This window comes from Octopus bimaculoides, chromosome 21, assembly GCF_046866305.1.
Source record: "Octopus bimaculoides isolate indiv1 chromosome 21, ASM4686630v1, whole genome shotgun sequence".
Lineage (NCBI taxonomy): Eukaryota > Metazoa > Mollusca > Cephalopoda > Octopoda > Octopodidae > Octopus > Octopus bimaculoides.
The window spans coordinates 5,474,041-5,492,438 of record NC_142948.1 but is presented as its reverse complement, the minus strand read 5'-3'; the positions used below and the strand labels follow the sequence as shown (position 1 = coordinate 5,492,438).

Below are 18,398 nucleotides of genomic sequence, written 5' to 3'. Positions count from 1 at the left end.
ATGGAACTACATACACATCACAAAAGTTGCAGTAGAACAACAACAAGCATTGATATCAGTCAAATAGAAATACTAGAAGTTATTACTGCTTTTGTTAGTCTTATTATTATTATTATTATTATTAAGGTGCTGGAAGGCTGCAAGCTGGCAGAATTGTTAGCATGCCAGGCAAAATGCTTAGCGGTATTTCGCTCATCTTTATGTTCTGAGTTCAAATTCTGCCGAGGTCAACTTTGCCTTTCATCTTTTCAGGGTCGATAAAATAAGTACCAGATGAATACTGGGGTCAATGTAATCGACTCATCTCCTCCCCCAAAATTGCTGCCCTTGTAGCAAAATTTGAAACCATTATTATCATTATTGTGGTAGTAGGAGTGTTGTCAGATGTGAGAGGCACTGATTATTTATCTTGTGAGTCTGTGTAGATTTTAATATTTTTTTCCCTTTCAGCTTGCTATCATAGCAACATCTTTCGTATTTCTATTGAATTTGTAGTCTTAACTGAAGTGTCTGCCATAAATTTCTGGTGTGATTCAATTACAGGCAGCCGTTATAGTAGGGGGAAAGAGAGACAGAGAAATAGTTAATCTCTGATTGTCGATCAAATATAGATTAAAAAAATTATTGAAATTTCATCTCTTTGGCAATTTGAAGATTTCCATTGAAGAACTTCATGTCGATGTTTTCTTGAATATATATGTAATCTGTGCTTATTGAGGATGTATGTGTGTATGTATATAACAGTAGGTGTAAGATTGTGTACAGATGTAGATTATGTGTAGAATTCTTATAGTGTTTCACCACAAGAGGATGCGTGTGTTTAGTGGTGTATATATTATAAAAAGTAAGTAAAGGTGCCTGTGTGTATACATGTGTGTATCTAAATATGTGTGTGTGTGTATATATATATATATATATATATATATACACATATATACAGGGTGAGGTAGTGAGGACAGACGTTTTCGAAATGGCTATTATTCAAGCCCATGGGGAGGGACATATATCTGACAGGTACCATTCAGTCCGTGGTGTTATAGTATTCTTTTTCTCTTGAGGTGAAGCCATGGTGCTGTGGACGATAGAGCATTGTGTGTTTTCCAATGACAGTTATGTGAAAAATAACAAGTCTGTCAGCAGTTCGGCATGAGTTTCGGTGCCACATCAACATACACCAAAATCAGGCTGTTCCCACTCATAACACAATCTTACATTGGATGAATGTACTTCATACACAAGGTACACTAATGAATAGGAGACATGAATGGTACAGACCCTGGAAAATGTGGAGCGTGTCAGACAAGCTTTGATATGGAGTCGAAATCGCTCTGTTTGGAAGCATTCCACTGAACTTTGCATCGATAATCAATCAGTAAGGCATATTTTGCATGAAGACCTGCATTTCCATTGGTCATTGGGAAACAGTTGAAACCATAGGACTATGCACAGTGGCTTAACATTGCAAGTCAGATGGAAGCAATTTTTGAGGCAAATGACAACCTCATTTTGTTAATGAGCGATGGAGCTCATTTTCATCTCAATGGCATGGTGATTCAACAGAACTGACGTTACTGGGCTCTTGAAAATCTGAGAGAACTGCACAAAAGACCATTGCACAGCCCAAAAGTGACAGTCTGGAGTGCTGTTAGAAAAGCTGCCATCATTGGCCCTTTTTTTTTTTTTGAAGATAATAATGGAAATGCTGTAACTGTGAACTCCGAGAATTACATTGAGATGATAAACAACTTCTTTGTACCTGAATCATAACGATAACGTATGCCTATTTGCTGTGTGTGGTTTCAGCAGGATGGGGTTGCCGGCCCACACAGCCAGAACCTCAACAGACGTTCCCCACCCTCTCTTCGGTGACTGCCTCATTTCCAGGTTTGCTATCATTCCTTGGCCCCCTTGGTCCCCTGATTTGTCCATGTATGGTTATATCTTGTGGGGAACCTCAAGGCACGTGTGTATGCACACAAGCCCTGTACGTTGGACGATTTGAAGGAAGCTATTTGTGTGGAAGTTGCCCAAACTGACAGTGCAATGGGGGCCAACTTCCAAGAACGCCTCCAGAAATGTATCTATGAAAATGGACTCCACATGTTGAATGTTGTTTTTCACACTTGATTTTGACAAATACTAATTCAATACGAACACATTGATGTCAATAAAATTTGTTGGCAGCTAACATTAATGATTTTGTGAATTTTTCAAAAACGTCCATCCTCTCTGCTGTGTATATATACATATATATATATATATATATATATATATATACACACACACACACACACACACATAAATAGGCACGCACACACATATATATGTACAGATACACATATATATATAATCATGTAAATATACACATATATATCAGTTTGTGTGTGTGAATATGTGTTTGAATAAGTATGTTCTTAATAGTTATTTGACACACTGTAAATATTTGTTTACATGCATATATACATAGATTTGTGGTCAAAATAAATGAATTCAAATGAAAGTAGTAGCATATATACATAAAAGTACGTGTCTATGTATGCATATACGTATATGTATTCATACTTATCTGTATGTGTGTATGTGTAAGTGTGTGGATACAAATGATGATGCCTCTTTGCTGTGTGTATCTATTCATGCATAAATTTGTATATGTATTTTCCTATAGAAGTAGCATTGCTACATATATTCGATATATGCGTAAGTGCAACTCTGTTTGTTCAGGTTTGGTTATATTTGTGCACATATATGTGTATGTGTGTGTTTGTATTTATAATCATACACACATATAAAAGTATGTGTGTATGTATATATGTGTACACACACACACATATATATATATATATATATTTGTGCGTGTGTGTGTGTGTGTGAATCTGTGCAAGTCAAATATACTAACATCGCGCAGAAACCGTCGTTTGAAGACGGATATAGTTGTTGACAGATGATATAACTACTGGGATGGAGAAGCGGTTTATGCGTTAGTTCCCTTCGGAAGATATATCGAGAAAATTTCCATGACCTGACAGATATTGTCACAAAAATAAGTCGAAATACTCTGAAATATCATTGGAAATCCTCACGGCATAATGACAACAACAGTAAAAAAAAAAAATGTTAGCTCATCTGCTCGAATCAGATATGTTTTGACTGGGCAAAGTAAAAAGACCAAAACAAAAACAAGGATAAAATAAAGAAAAATATTAACTCAAAGTGCAAAACTAAAAATAAGGAAATATAAAACGGATATTGAAGATCATGTATTCTCCAAACCTACCCTGTCACTCGGAACTGGATTATGTAGTGAGGCAAGAGGCATATACACAGCTTCCAACATAAATCACTTTGCTCTTTATATTTGATTATCTCATGAAAAAGTACAGTTTCTATGGCTTTCTAAGGTCTTTCTCTAGACTGGCTGGGCATATTATATTGATCTGAAAGCTCTCCAATATAATGTAAAGCTAACCACCAAACATCAGATAGTGGTTGTTACATTTTTCCCCTTTTTTTTTTCTTTTTACCTTTTCTGATTGGCTGCCATTTGAATTAAGTTTCTGCCAATTGAAGTTTGGGGAGTTTAGATTTCAGAAAAGAATGCAACCATTTGTAACAACGGTATCTGTTTTAATATATCATAGGTGTGCATCAAAAGTCTCTAGAGCTGCAGTTGTGAATCTATGCACTGCTAACTAAATGAAGAATATGTGTATATATATTCGCCATGATAGATCGCTAGTCACTAAACCTTTTTCTATTTTCTTTCCCTGTTTATTTCTGTGTTCCTTTCTGTCAAAGAGCTTAGGCTCAAAACGTAAAAGACTTTCTCACTTCCCAAGCATTAAACTAATACACCTGTTTGTTTTGTTTACACATCCGTCTTCATCTTTTGTTTTTTGTAAATTCTTACTATATATATATATATATATATATATATATATATATATATATATATATACACACACACACACACACACATGCACATGCATACATACTTTTATGCATATGTCATGTAACTGGCACCCATGCCAGTGGCATAGAAAGAACACCCATTACACTATTGGAGAGGTTGGCATTATTAGGAAGGGCATCAAACCATAGAAGCTATGACTGGTACTTTATTTTATGAACTCTGAAAGTATGAAAGGTAAAATCGACCTCAGCAGGATTTGAACTCAGAACGTAAAGAACCAGAAGAAATACCTTTAACCCTTTTCCCAACCTGCTAACAATTCTGCCAGCTCACCACCTTTGGAGTACTATACTACCTTCAAACTTTTTAAGTACCTGGGTATTTAAGACTGATCCAATATACAGAATACTTTTAAGTTTCATTACATTTTAGATTAAATACTTACAAGTTATCAATTCCAATTCAGTGATTCTGCACACAATTTATCTATTGCCATAGAGACTATACTTAAGTTTAACTGTTATGAATGAGTCTGTGTTTGAGGATAATGAAATACTTTTAATGCTTCTGAAATCCAAAACACTTCAAATAAACCAGATTAAAATAATTAGATTGGAAGGTAATGGTAGATGGGCAAGCTTAATTTCTATCAAATGTTAATTAATAGGTTTACTGTTCAGTGTTTCTATTTTCATGCATTAAACTCGTCATGCTATAATTCTGCTTAATTATTATATTTTTCGTAAATAAGATCAATTGAAACAATTAAATTATTACTAATATGTTTTAGACATGATAATGCTAACCATCGGTATAAAATGATAACTAATTGGAATTTTTAAACAGATAAGAAGCATTGTAGTTTTACTGTTTAATTTGAAACATATGTTGTTAAGCTGAACTGTAGAACAGATTAAAAGTTTAAATTAATAAAGTGCCCCGCCCTGACGGAATAACTTTCTTTCCACACAAGGGAGGTAGATCCCTAAACTAGGATGCAATGTGCAATGACATGTTCTCTGGGTCCAACCTGATTGCTTTGGCTGCAAACCTAGGAATTGCTGCCTGTAACGCAGAGAAAAGGAAAATAAAAAAATACAGGGACCTGACCAGCTGCTATCAGTTTGTGCTAGTTGCAATAAAGGCCTCAGGTATTCTTGGACCCTGCACTATCATTTTCCTCTGCAAAATCACGAAAACAGGGTCCTGTCTGAGAACTGAGCTCCATGAGGTGGAGTGTCTGTTGCAGTAAGTGTTACTGGCCATCCTCTGCTGCATTGCCATCATGGTCATATCCATGGGGCATGGCTGAACAAGCCATTTATTCAGGGTGTGCAGCCTGTTGCTCCCTCTCCTCCATCTGCTGCTACTTATTCTTCCTCTTTTTTTCTTTTGTTTCTTTTCTTTACTTGTAATTAAATTGTGATAAATAAGGAGCCGTTACCAGTATCATGTAAATGGCACCTGTGAAATTGTAGTCATGGCTGTTACCAGTATCAGGAAAATGGCACCTGTGCCAGTGGAACATAAAAAGTACCCATTACACACTCAGAGTGGTTGGCATTAAGAAGGGCATCCAGCTGTAGAAACCATGCCAAATCAGACTGAAATCTTGACATTACAAGATAATTCATGATTAATTCAAAACAATGTAAATAAATAAACAAAACAGTTGACAGAATAAACTGAATGCTAAAGGGTTAATGTTCAACTATAAAGCTACAATGTTTAATACATAATTATATACCTATGATCTTTAGTATAAAACTATATAACTAAGTTATATAATATACAACTTACTACAAAATGAAATTACATCAGTCTCCAAAGTAAGACATAACAAACAAAGAAAATAGCATTGTATTTTATTCAACTGTCTGCCTGGTCACATGACATTTCCAGCTGCTCTTTCTGTTTTGTCATGTGATATAATATGTCTGCTATTTGATAGACTTATCTCAGCGGTGTGTCACTATTTCCTTTTCCTTCTTTTTTATTTCTCACTTTTTTGTTGAAGCTAGTGTCTATCCAAGCTAATGAGAGAGAGACCCTCTTGTGTGGTTGCTTGCTTTGCTAGACATAACAGACAAATCTTTCTCAAATTACATTTTACTGTCTGAAAGACAAGGACACATTAGATTATGTAATCCTAGATAATCCTGGAAAAAAATGGAAAACAAAAACCTAAGCTGGATGGTCCTACCTGCAATGCCTTTGATCGTTGGTCTGCCTGTCCCGGCTGTCTTGGTGTTAAGGAATAACAACAACAACAACAAGGGCTGGTGGTGTCTATCTTCTCTCTGCTGTTTTCTTCCTAACAACAAATAAACAATCACATCATTGAAATCTCGAAGCTATGAGATAAAGCATGATAATTCAAAACAATGTGAATAAGTGGGAGAGTAATCGGAACAGTGAAGGGTTAAACAATGACTAAAAGTAAAGTTGCTTGTGAGGAACCTATCACTTTTTGGCTCATCAGCTCTCACCTCAATAATTGTATGGAAGTCCGGAATTATCCAGAATCATCAGAAACAAAAGATGTGATATCGCATGTCTTGACTCACAACACAAGTGTATGATGAGCAATGATTGATGTGGTGGTTTTACTGTGTCATTCTCAGCCTAATATTTGGGTTACGACCAATGTGAAGGACCAAGTGTATTGATAGGGTTGGAATGCACAAGATCTGAACGACTGAGGGAAGAACATGTAGCTGCAGAAATTCTACCTTAATAAATCTTGCCTGGTCTATATAAGCATGGAAAAGTAGATGGTAAAACAATAATGAATCTCGTCTGATCCATACAGGCATGGAAAAGTAGATGATAAAACAGTAAGAAACTAACCTATTTTTCCCTGGCATTCCGGCAGAATTGATTGACATATTTTCACAGGTTTAACTCTGATCGAGCAAATAGATTTAAATAGCAACTACTTATGCATGTGCATAAAAATACGACAGACTTTAGAAAAGGCAAACTGGTACACAAATGGCGAAGATAATTATGAAGGAATAATGATTAACATTGAGATAAAACCTGAAACATAAAAAAGGATTTTGTTACCTGGAGGCAAAGTATTTGTCACTTTGAATTTCTGTAAAATCTTGTTTTGTTTTTTCTTTTTCTTTCGATTAATTAATGATATCTTCCATTTATTTAATTCCCTATGCTAATTATTTAAATAAACGCAATCATTAGTATCAAAATACGATATCTTGTGGGGAAGACAAAAATTTAAGCTAAAGATGGTTATTTCATGAATTAAATTAAGTACAGGTTGTGTGGTTAAGAAGTTTGGTTGGCAACCCTGTGGTTTTGGGTTCAGTCCCACTCCACTGCATGACATTTTGGATAAGTGTTTTCTGTTGTGGTTGTGAGCTATCCTATGCAATGTGAGGGAAATTGTTAAACAGAAACTGCAGGAAGCCTGTTGTGTGCATGCATGTGTGTGTGTGTGTGTGTATATATATATATATGTATATATATATGTATGGATGTGTGTGTGTATATACATAAATATCGAATGATGAAAATGAGTACTTGACACCACATTGGTGGATATAATTTCTTTATTTATGAATTAAGGCTACCATTGGTTTCATGTTAAGAAAAGTAGGAAAATATCCTAGTGTCTTAACAATTTTTCAAGCCGATCACATGGAGAAAGGTTTGTGCCTCCATTTTGGAAAACATAGACTCATTTAGTTTGGGGAGATTCTTGTATAAATATATAAACATGTATATAAACATATGTATATAAATATACATATATATTTATAATATATTTATAATATATGCAAATATATATATATAAACATATATAAATATCTATCTATCTATCTCTCTCTCGCTATATATATATATATATATATATATATATATATATATATATATATATATATATATATAGATATATATATATATACATATATATATATATATAGATAGATATAGATAGATAGATAAATAGATAGATAGACATAAACATATATATATATGTGTGTGTGCATGTATATAAACATATATATATATATACATATATATATAGATAGATAGATATAGATAGATAGATAAATAGATAGATAGACATAAACATATATATATATGTGTGTGTGCATGTATATAAACATATATAAATATATATATATATTATATATATATAAACATACATATATATGTCTTTTTCTCTGTCTCCCTATTTTATATGATATTTATGATAAACACTGAATGTGTCTGTATCTATGCAAGAAAGTATAAATCATTCGTGTAAAGCTGTTAACATATCCATATCCGTCCTGCCATTAACTTATAGCTGTACATGACAATCTTCAGTTGCGGTTATCATAGAATTGAAATAAAATCGCTAAAACATTGCTAACTAGCCACGTGAATTTATGGTCAGAACTGCAAAACTGTTGCTAAGATGACATATTGATTCAACATTTACTGGGTGGATCTAAAATATATATATATACACATATATATATATTCTTGTATGTGTGTTATCATACTCACACATATCAAGCATGTGTGTATATATGTATCTATACATATATGCATGTATGAACTAAAATTCACATATTTGCATATTTTACAATGTATAACTGAATTTACTTTAAAAATGATATATGTGCATCTGTATATATATAGGTGTGTATGTGTGTGTGTGTGCGTTTGTATATGCATATATATAGTACTATATATATGTATAAAAATACATATATGTATGTATATATATGCACACACATGCTCACGTCCTCACACATATGTATACATTTATATGTTTGTTTGTATGTATGTATATGTACATATATATATCTATGTGTGTGTGTATATATATGGATAGATATGTACGTATATATATATATACACATATATATACGTGTACATATATATACATGTGTATATATATATATACATATATATATATATATATATATATATATATATATACACCTATGTATATGTGTGTGTGTGCGTGTATATATAATATCCACAAATGTATATATATTTGTATATGTATGTGTGTGTTTGTGAAGTTGTGTACAAGCTTGATTACACAACAATACAGAGTAATATACACTCTACACATTTAGTATATATTAACACTTACCATATATATACATACACATATACACACGTCTGCCTGAAACTACATATGAAATATAATCTGTCTCTCTCTATATATATATACATATATATACACATTGCTGTGTTTACAAATCCATATTGACTGTTCTATTATTAATTTAATTATTTAAAATTCTCCATTGAAACAAGCAATAACTTTAGTTTTGTCTTAATTTAGGTCTAAAATTAAGTTGTAGTTATTGTCTAGAGACAACATTTCTGAAAGCATTTTACCATTTCTCTGTTTCGATTGGAAGCTTATGTATGAAAAATTTTCCAGTTTCCATAATTCTACGTGGTGGTAACTTTGCTGTCTGTATCATTCAAAAATCTCAAAACACTTACTGGAATTAGTAGAAATAAACCAAAGCTGGATTTTATTCAAAAGTAAATAAAAACAAAACGATCTCTTCTGCTGATCTTTAAACCATCTTTAGTCAACACTCATCGAATTCTTCTATATAATTCTTTTTCTGTTGCTTCTTGTGTCACCTTTACTATTATGGCACTTTGGCACTTTACCTGCCTTTTATAGAGTAATATAGAGTGTGAGTCAAATATAGAAATCATTTAGAAAAAACTAATAAGATAAATTCCAAGCCTTTCAGACGATAGTTGACAGTGAACTGTGGTAATATTTAATAAAGAATTAAATTTTACCGTTTTTTATAAAATTATTTGATCTATGTGACATTTGGTAATCAGGGATTGTTGCTTAAGGGACTAGGAAGCATTTTGGAAGATAGAAATTAGCATTACTACAATTTGTAGAAATTTTTAATAGGATTTCTACACTGAATGCTTACATGTCTGTCTGTCTGTCTGTCTGTCTGCCTGCCTGCCTGCCTGCCTGCCTGTTTGTCTGTCTGTCTGTATAATAATTATTACTATTATTAAGGCAGCAAGCTGGCAGAACTGTTAGCATGACGGGCAAAATGCTTAGCAACATTTCGTCGGTCTGTATGTTCTGAGTTCAAATTCTGCCGAGGTCAACTTAACCTTTCATCTTTTCGGGGTTGATAAAATAAGTACCTCCCAACCTCCCAACCTGAATAAACACAGCAAGGCATTATATCTGATGCTCTGGGAGTGGTTGGCATTAGGAAGGGCATCCAGCTGTAGAAACCATGCCAATCAGAATGGAACCTGATGCAGCTCCCCAGCTTACCAGTTTCAGTCAAACTGCCCAACCCATGCCAGCATGGAAAACAGATACCAAATGATGATGATGATGATGATGATGATGATGCTGTAATGGCTCTGCTATTACCAACTTACATTAGATGGTATTAACATTTTTTTTTACTTGTTTCAGTCATTTGACTGCAGCCATACTGGAGCACCACCTTTAGTCAAAGAAATCGACCCTGGGACTTATTCTTTGTAAGCCTGGTACTTATTCTATCGCTCTCTTTTTGCCCATCTCCTAAGTTACAGAGACGTAAACACACCAACATCGGTTGTCAAGCGATAGTGGGGGTGGGGGACAAACACAGATGCACACACACACACACACACACACACACACATATATATATACTATGGGCTTCTTTCGGTTTCTGTCTACCAAATCCACTCACAAGGCTTTGGTCGGCCTGAGTGTATAGTAGAAGATACTTGCCTAAGGTGCCATGCAGTGAGACTGAACCCAGAACCATGTGGTTGGTAAGCAAGCAACTTACTACACAGCCTCTCCTGCATCATTATTTTGATGTTCTTCACATGGCTTCTTTGCTTGTTCATATTTCTTACAGAAACAAACATTTCTTTTGTTGTGCACACATCACTCCTGGTGGTTTGTCGTTTCTTCTGTTATTGGCTGTTGTCTTCATTAAAATAAAAATTTACCTCAGTTGCTTGCTTTTGTGTTCTGTCTAAAGAATTTTAGGATAAATCAGCGTTGATTAACGTAAATGTAACAGATAGAGACATTTCCCAGATGCTGACAACTGTGAAAAAAAAATAATAAATAAACAAATAAATAAGATGAAATAAAATAGAATAGAATAAAATTTTAAAAAACAAAAACAGCCATAAAAATTGCTTCACTGTCACCATTGGAGAACTTGGGAATGTGTAAAAGAATTTTTAAGTCTTGGAGATAAAAAGACAACCACCATTCTGAATTGTAATATTTGTATAAATGTTTATGATTATTGATGTTGTTTTGTTGTTTTATGTCAAAATGCATATGTATGTATGTATATACATATACATAGCTACATACATACATACACACACATATATACATACATATGTATACATATATATACATATACCTGCATACATATATATGTATATATGTATATATATATATATATATATACACACATATATGTACACACGCATATATGTACACATATGCACACATAAATATATATGCATACACAAATACACACACACAAACACATACATATATATAAAATCCCACTTTGATTTATACCTACATATATGCATATTACTGTATATGAGCATACATGCATGCGTGTGCATGAATATACATGTATGTGTGTATGCATGTATATATGCATACCTGTAGGTATGCATATCATGCATACATATCTGTATGCTTGTGTATATGTATGTTATGTATGCTTATAGCTCTATGTGCACATATGCACACATGCACACACACACACACACACGTTTATACAAAGAAAATTAAATGTTTAAACATTTAGAATGATTCATGATTTTACATAAAATTCGAAATTTTAAGGCATTCTGATAGAATTCCTTTGACAATACAAACAGCATATATCTTGTTACATTTCATTATAGCATTGTGTTACCTTTGTGGGGAAGCAAGGTATTTGCTAACATTTTAATGTTTCATTCCAGTCTTTATTTTATTTTCTCAACATGCCAGAAACAACATTTTGTAGGCTGGCAAGAAAGGCTTATATTGTTTTGAGTGTCTTCACTTTTGTTTTGGAAGCTTTTGTTTTATAATCACCTTTCTGTTATAAACATGCAGGCGAGGTGACATCTTGAAAATAAACATAATGTTGCCTATCACATCATTTAAACTTACTATCGATGCTGCAAAAATTATTCTTCAGACCTGATTGATAATCCATCTATTCATCAATCCATCCATCCATCCATCCATCCATTTTCACTGTCCCCTATTGCTGGAAGGATCATGGGGGTAAAGTCCTTAGGCATCCCCTTCATGGGATTTCTAGGGGATGGTTGAAGGAGTGGGAAGGTGTTGATGGACATGCATACATCGTCACTGTATCACTGAATCGACCAGACTATTAAATGTTGTTATATACCACTGGCCACAGTGCGTTTCTTCATATTGTTGTATCATTCATATGATGGATACCCACCGATTAAGTGGGTAGGGCAACGTTCCCCATGAACAGAATACCAGTGCATTATAGAGTTACCCATTTCACGGCTGAGTGAACTGGAGCAAACATGAAATGAAGTGTTTTACTCAAGGACACAATGCACTGCCTCGTATAGGAATCGAAACTATGATCTTGCAATCGTGGGGGCTACACTCTTACCATCAGGCCATGTGCCTCCACATATATATCATAATTAAAAAAAAAATTTTCCTTCCATTTCACTGTTGTATTTTCCTTCATCATTCTTCTTCCCCACCCCCTTCCTCCACCACTTCATCATCAGCACTAATTATGGTGACCATAATTGGAACATTTATCATCTCATTCATTGTAATTATTATCATTACTGAAGCTTGACCACCTACACCACCACCATCATCATCATCACCATCATCATATTTTAAACATCAGTTCTTCTTTCTTGCTACCATTGTAATTATCATCTTCGTTATCGTTATTCATCTTCATCAAAATCTTATTACATTGTAAACTTTGTGTTTTCACAATTAATAACTCCATTCTATTTTCTAATTACTCTTACTATGTCCAAGTTACTATCATTAGTCCTGTCCAGCAGTCATTCACCTTCATAGATAACTTCTGGGTTTTTTTTTTTTATTACAAACCATTTTTAAAAGTTTTAAATGACTGTAGATAAAAAAAATATTTCACAGTGATTTTGATTTTATTTACTTTGAAGAGTGAAAATCCTAATATTCTCTAAAAATTAACAGTGCTAATGACCCCCCCCCCCCACTCACAAGGTGCATTCTCCTTCTAAATAGGATCCTTTGACTTCAATGCACTTGTGTTCTGGCCCCTTTGTGAAAGCCCCATGGAAGTCCCTCAAAGTGAAGGTGTCCAGGACCCTTGTCACAGGTTCCTTTGTCTTCTCCTTTAGTTTGGAAAACAACCAAAATTTACAGGAAGCAAGTTCTGGACAGTAGGGACAGAACTAATGGCCATCTCTTTCAAGTAGTTGGTTACCAGGGTACACATCACTGTAGACCTTTAAGAACAAAATTTAGCACAAATTCATTGCATGCTTATTATCTTTGTAAACACACAACAGCCTTTATCCAGACAATTGCAAATTATCTCATCCAGCTGTAATGTTCTGACATCCTTCTCCCTTCCACATCTCTCATCATCTCTCACCTCCTCTCTGTCACACCTGAACTTCTCGTGCCAGCAAAAAAAGTTAATCCTTAACTAGTCTGGGGCATTTCATAAGCAGTTTCTCATTTGCTTGTTCCTACTTTCACTCACAATGTATCGCAAAGGTCAGTTAGCCTGAAGTTAAAGCAAATGACATTCTCCCATGGTGTTGCAATAGTGAGATTGAACCCAGAATCATTGGACTGAGAAGCAAACTTGAGATGCGCAGAGGCGTTGTAGTATTCTAAAATTTCCTGGTAGACATAATATGAAATAATGGAAGCAAAATAAATCTGTTTTAGAAAGTGAGGTATCACATGCTAGAAAATGAGATTTTCTCATTTGCATAATTCATGCGAATAAATTGTATTGTTGGTGAAACAACGCTCATTTCCAGCTTATGTCTACCAAATTCTGGCATGTAGTGGTGTGTGTGTGTGTGTGTGTGTGTGGAAGTGGATAGAAAAGAAATCTCCACACAAGAAAAATTAGTCAAAGTAAAACACAAAATTAAAACAAGCAAAGAGCAATAAATAATTAATTAACTAAATAAATAAATACATAAATAATTAAATAAATAAATACATAAATAATTAAACAAATATATAATACCTTTTCTACACAATGTAATTACAGCTTAAATACCTCATCTATATAAAATAATAAATAATTAATCCCACAAAAATATTACCTATAACAACAAGAACAATAATAATAATATTGATAATAACAATAATAAAATAATGGCAGCAACTGCAACAAAGGGAGTGATGATTGTGATAATGATAAGGATCAAAATGACAATCACAATGACGCTAATTATGATCATTAGGATAAGGATTACTCGTTAATATATCTGTTGCTGTATGAGAGGTGGTCGGGTGTATTATTTTGAATAGAGCTTGGATAGGCTGTTTGATTCTATTCCATCAAACTTTATGTCACTGAATTGTCAAGATGACACTGACAAAAATTCATGGGCAGCAAATACAAGACATTAAGTAAGCTTGTACCAAAGATTCTATTTTCTAATCCTCTTCGCTGTTGTGGTAGTCACCATCATTGCAGTAGTAGTAGTAGTAGTAGTAGTAGTAGTAATTCTTTCTACTATGAGCACAAGGTCTGAAATTTTGGGGGTGAGGGCTGGTGAATTACAGCAACCCCAGTGCGCTGCTGGTACTTAATTTATCAACCCTGAAAGGATGAAAGACAAAGTCGATCTTGGCAAAATTTGAACCCAGAATGGAAATACCACTAAGCATTTTGCCCGGCATGCTAACAGTTCTGCCAGCTCACCACCTTAATCATCATCATCATCATCGTTTAACGTCCGCTTTCCATGCTAGCATGGGTTGGACGATTTGACTGAGGACTGGTGAAACCAGATGGCTACACCAGGCTCCAATCTGATTTGTCAGAGTTTCTACAGCTGGATGCCCTTCCTAACGCCAACCATGATAATAATAATAATAATAATAATAATAATATGCCCAACAACAACTTTAACCTTGAACATCTTTGTTAACGTAGAATACTTGATGTATGGTTCTTTGAGAAGTACCTAATTCTTGTCTTAAGAAAGGCAATACTTGATGGATTTCTCAAACTATGGATATTATTGATAAAGGGCCAAAAATGCAAAAATATAAAATAGAGACAAGACTAAAATGAAAAAAAAAATAGAAACACAGGCTGAAAACTGGGAACTCTGAGATAGTTTTCTGAAATTATCTTTGATATTATTATTATTATTATTATTATTAATTTTAGACTAAGTCAAAATCTTTTTTAAACTGAAATTTATCTCACTTTTACTTTCCTATCTCCTTGCTATATTTTTGTTTCGAATATGTTTTGATTTCTCTCTCTCTCTGTATCTCTCTCTCTCTCTCTCTATTAGTATAGATCCCGTTGTTATTGATTTCACCTAAGCTAACATGAAGCAAAAATGTTAATTAGAAACCTGTCTTATCTTAATTACTTTTCCCAATTGACTGATGCAGTTTCCCCTCTTTTGTTTTGTCAACTCCCGCTTTTATTTTCTTCTCTCTCCTTCTCACTTTTTCTTTTGCCATCCAACCACGACCACCTCTGCCCATTCCACCTCCTGTAGCTAATGTTTTATGAAAATTTTTCTCTATTTACTTAAACATCAAAAATAACTTTGCTCTGTGTGTTTGTGAGATTGTTTTACATTCATTATTGTTGTATTATAGATTTGTTTGCACTTTAGGTATTTAATATTATTATTATTATTATTATTATTATTGTTATTATTATTTTTTTATTATTATTTCTTTTTTCTTCATTGTGCATTCATTTAGTTCCGAACTGTCGTTGTAAGGAAGATAATGAAAGTCCGATAATTAGACGAACAACAATTAATAATAGTAACGATTACAATAACAATAAAAGTAATTATTCCTGCATTAATATTAATAATAATTACTGACACAAGTACAAGGTCACACCTTTTGGAGGAAAGAACAATAAATTATACTGACACCCCTAGTATTTTACTGGTATTTAATTTATTGACTGCAGACAAAGAGTGAACTCCATTCAGGTTCTGGGTTAGATGTAAGTGGTGGCCCACCACCCATGCAAAATGAAATTTCTGTGTCTTGTGCCTCAGAAATCATTGGTAATAGTAGTTCCAAATTTAGCACAAGGCCAGCAATTTCAGAGATTACATAGGCCACCAATATGCAACTGGTACTTATTTTATCAACCCTGAAAACGAGAGGCAAAGTCAACCTTTGTGGAAATTGAACTCAAGATGTAAAAACACTAAGAATTTCTACCTGGTATGCTAACCTTTCTTCCAGTTTGTCACCTTAATCATTGCTAACATAAATAGAAAAATTCTTGTTCAGTTCCCATATATGGCTTTTGAAAGAAAATCAACTCTTTCTTGATTTTTTTTTTTTTTTTTGCATGTCCTGAATGAAAAATAAAAAAAAAATAAAAAGGCAGGGTTCCACGAGTTGCAACATCTGTGTTGCAGATAAGTTTCTTATTTTAAAGGAAATTAAGGTCTCAAATGATTACTTATTTTCACTAAGCATTAAGAAATTCTTTATAGTAAATTCAAATCAAACAAAGCAAATTGATAAAAATGATTTATCATTATTGATCTGTGTTCTACCTGGTGTCCTTCTCTACTAATTATATCTTAATGCACCTTTCCAAATGAAAATTGAAAGCCTGCTGTTGCAGATACAGAACACCAAAGAAAATTCTATCTAACTTGAAACATGAAATAATGAAGAAGTATCAAATCTACTATATTATATCTTTGATATCATAATACAACATGTACAGTATTATAATACATATGTGATATCTACTATATCATACTTAAATCTACTGTAATACACATACCTACTATATTATAATGCATTTTAATGTAATATCTATTATAAGATATATATGAACTATCATAATACATATAATATCTACTATATCACTCAGCTGAGAGCAGTATCACACATACTACATGCCCCTGCCTCCCAAATACCACCTGCCCTCAATTATTTTCAATCCTACCCAAGATGTTTCAACTGATCACCTCTCTTTTCTGTGCCTTCAACCACTGATTTCTCTTTCTCTCCCCACTCTGCTATACTCCATTCTAAATGAGAACCCAGGTTCGAAATTTCCCCAAGACACCTGATGAAGGCTGGAGGGTATATCAGCCGAAACGTTATGTTAACAACAAACAAGATGAGGACAAATATCTGTCAAATGCAAATAATGTAAATAATGTAAATAATTCCTCATCTCTTAAATTTAGAACTGTATTAAATATTGCTGTTAAAATTTAGAAAAAACAAAACAAAGTAAGTAGAAGCAGAAAAATAGATTTAAGTAATTAATTTGTGATTGAGGGTTTAGCAAGTGTTTTCTTGGGCAATCATTAACACAGTTATTTAGTAAGCCTTATAAAAATGCCTGGTTCCTATCAGTGGATCTACTCCTTCTCCATGTCTCACACCGGTGCCTAAAACATGTACTAATGTCATTGTATATAGCATTTATTTATTGAGATATAGGTAGACAAGTAAATTCAAGTCAGCTTTTAGTAAGTGCAGCAGCAGCTGATATGAGAAGTAGGGTCTTTTGTAAAGGGGAAGTTTACATCCTGAAATAGTGGCCTAAGCTTAAGACATTTTCGATAAATCTAACTGAATTCCATATCTACTTCAAACTTTCTTCATCTCTATAGCTCTCTCTTTTTTTCTCACATTCTTACCCTCTCTCTCTCCCTGTTTTCTTCTGTCCCTTTCTCGCTCTCTTCTCAGACTTCCCTAACCTGAATTGCACAAAAGGATCAGAGAATCACATATGAAATAATTTAATTTCATGAACTCCTCTCCTTGGCAGAATCAACAATGGAAAACAAACATTGGCTAGATTAAGAATTTCAGGAATCTGATCTTTAGAAATGCACAGGAAATTGGTAATATCATGTTCTCTATGAAGAGCAGATAGAATCTGCCAGAGAACTGCGGAAACTGCAGGAAGTTTGTTTTCTCAGCTTACAGTATATATATATATATATATATATATATATATATATAGAACACACTGAAGTTGTAAGGTTCAAAGAGAGCAAATATAATTAAGGAGGAAATTATCATTAAATCCCTCCAAGTTCAGATTTACTTTCTGCCCTTCCGGCCATCAATAAGGTACCAGCTGAGTTAGGGGGTTAATGTAATCGATAGGTGCAGATGTGGCTGTGTGGTTAAGAAGTTCGTTTCCCAGCCACGTGATTATGGGATCAGTCTCACATTGTGGTGCCTTCAACAAATGCGTTTTACTACAGC

At 33.7% G+C, this 18,398-nt stretch overlaps 1 long non-coding RNA gene across 2 annotated transcripts in view; it reads right to left on the bottom strand.

Annotated features, from left to right (window-relative positions):
* The window catches only part of LOC106884501 (uncharacterized), a 113,361-nt gene that overhangs the window by 54,259 nt on the left and 40,704 nt on the right, over positions 1 to 18,398 (bottom strand). For both annotated transcript variants that reach the window (XR_001411252.3, XR_016237731.1), the window contains exon 2: positions 6,114 to 6,224. This is a non-coding gene — a long non-coding RNA (uncharacterized LOC106884501). The remainder of the gene's footprint in view (positions 1 to 6,113; positions 6,225 to 18,398) is intronic.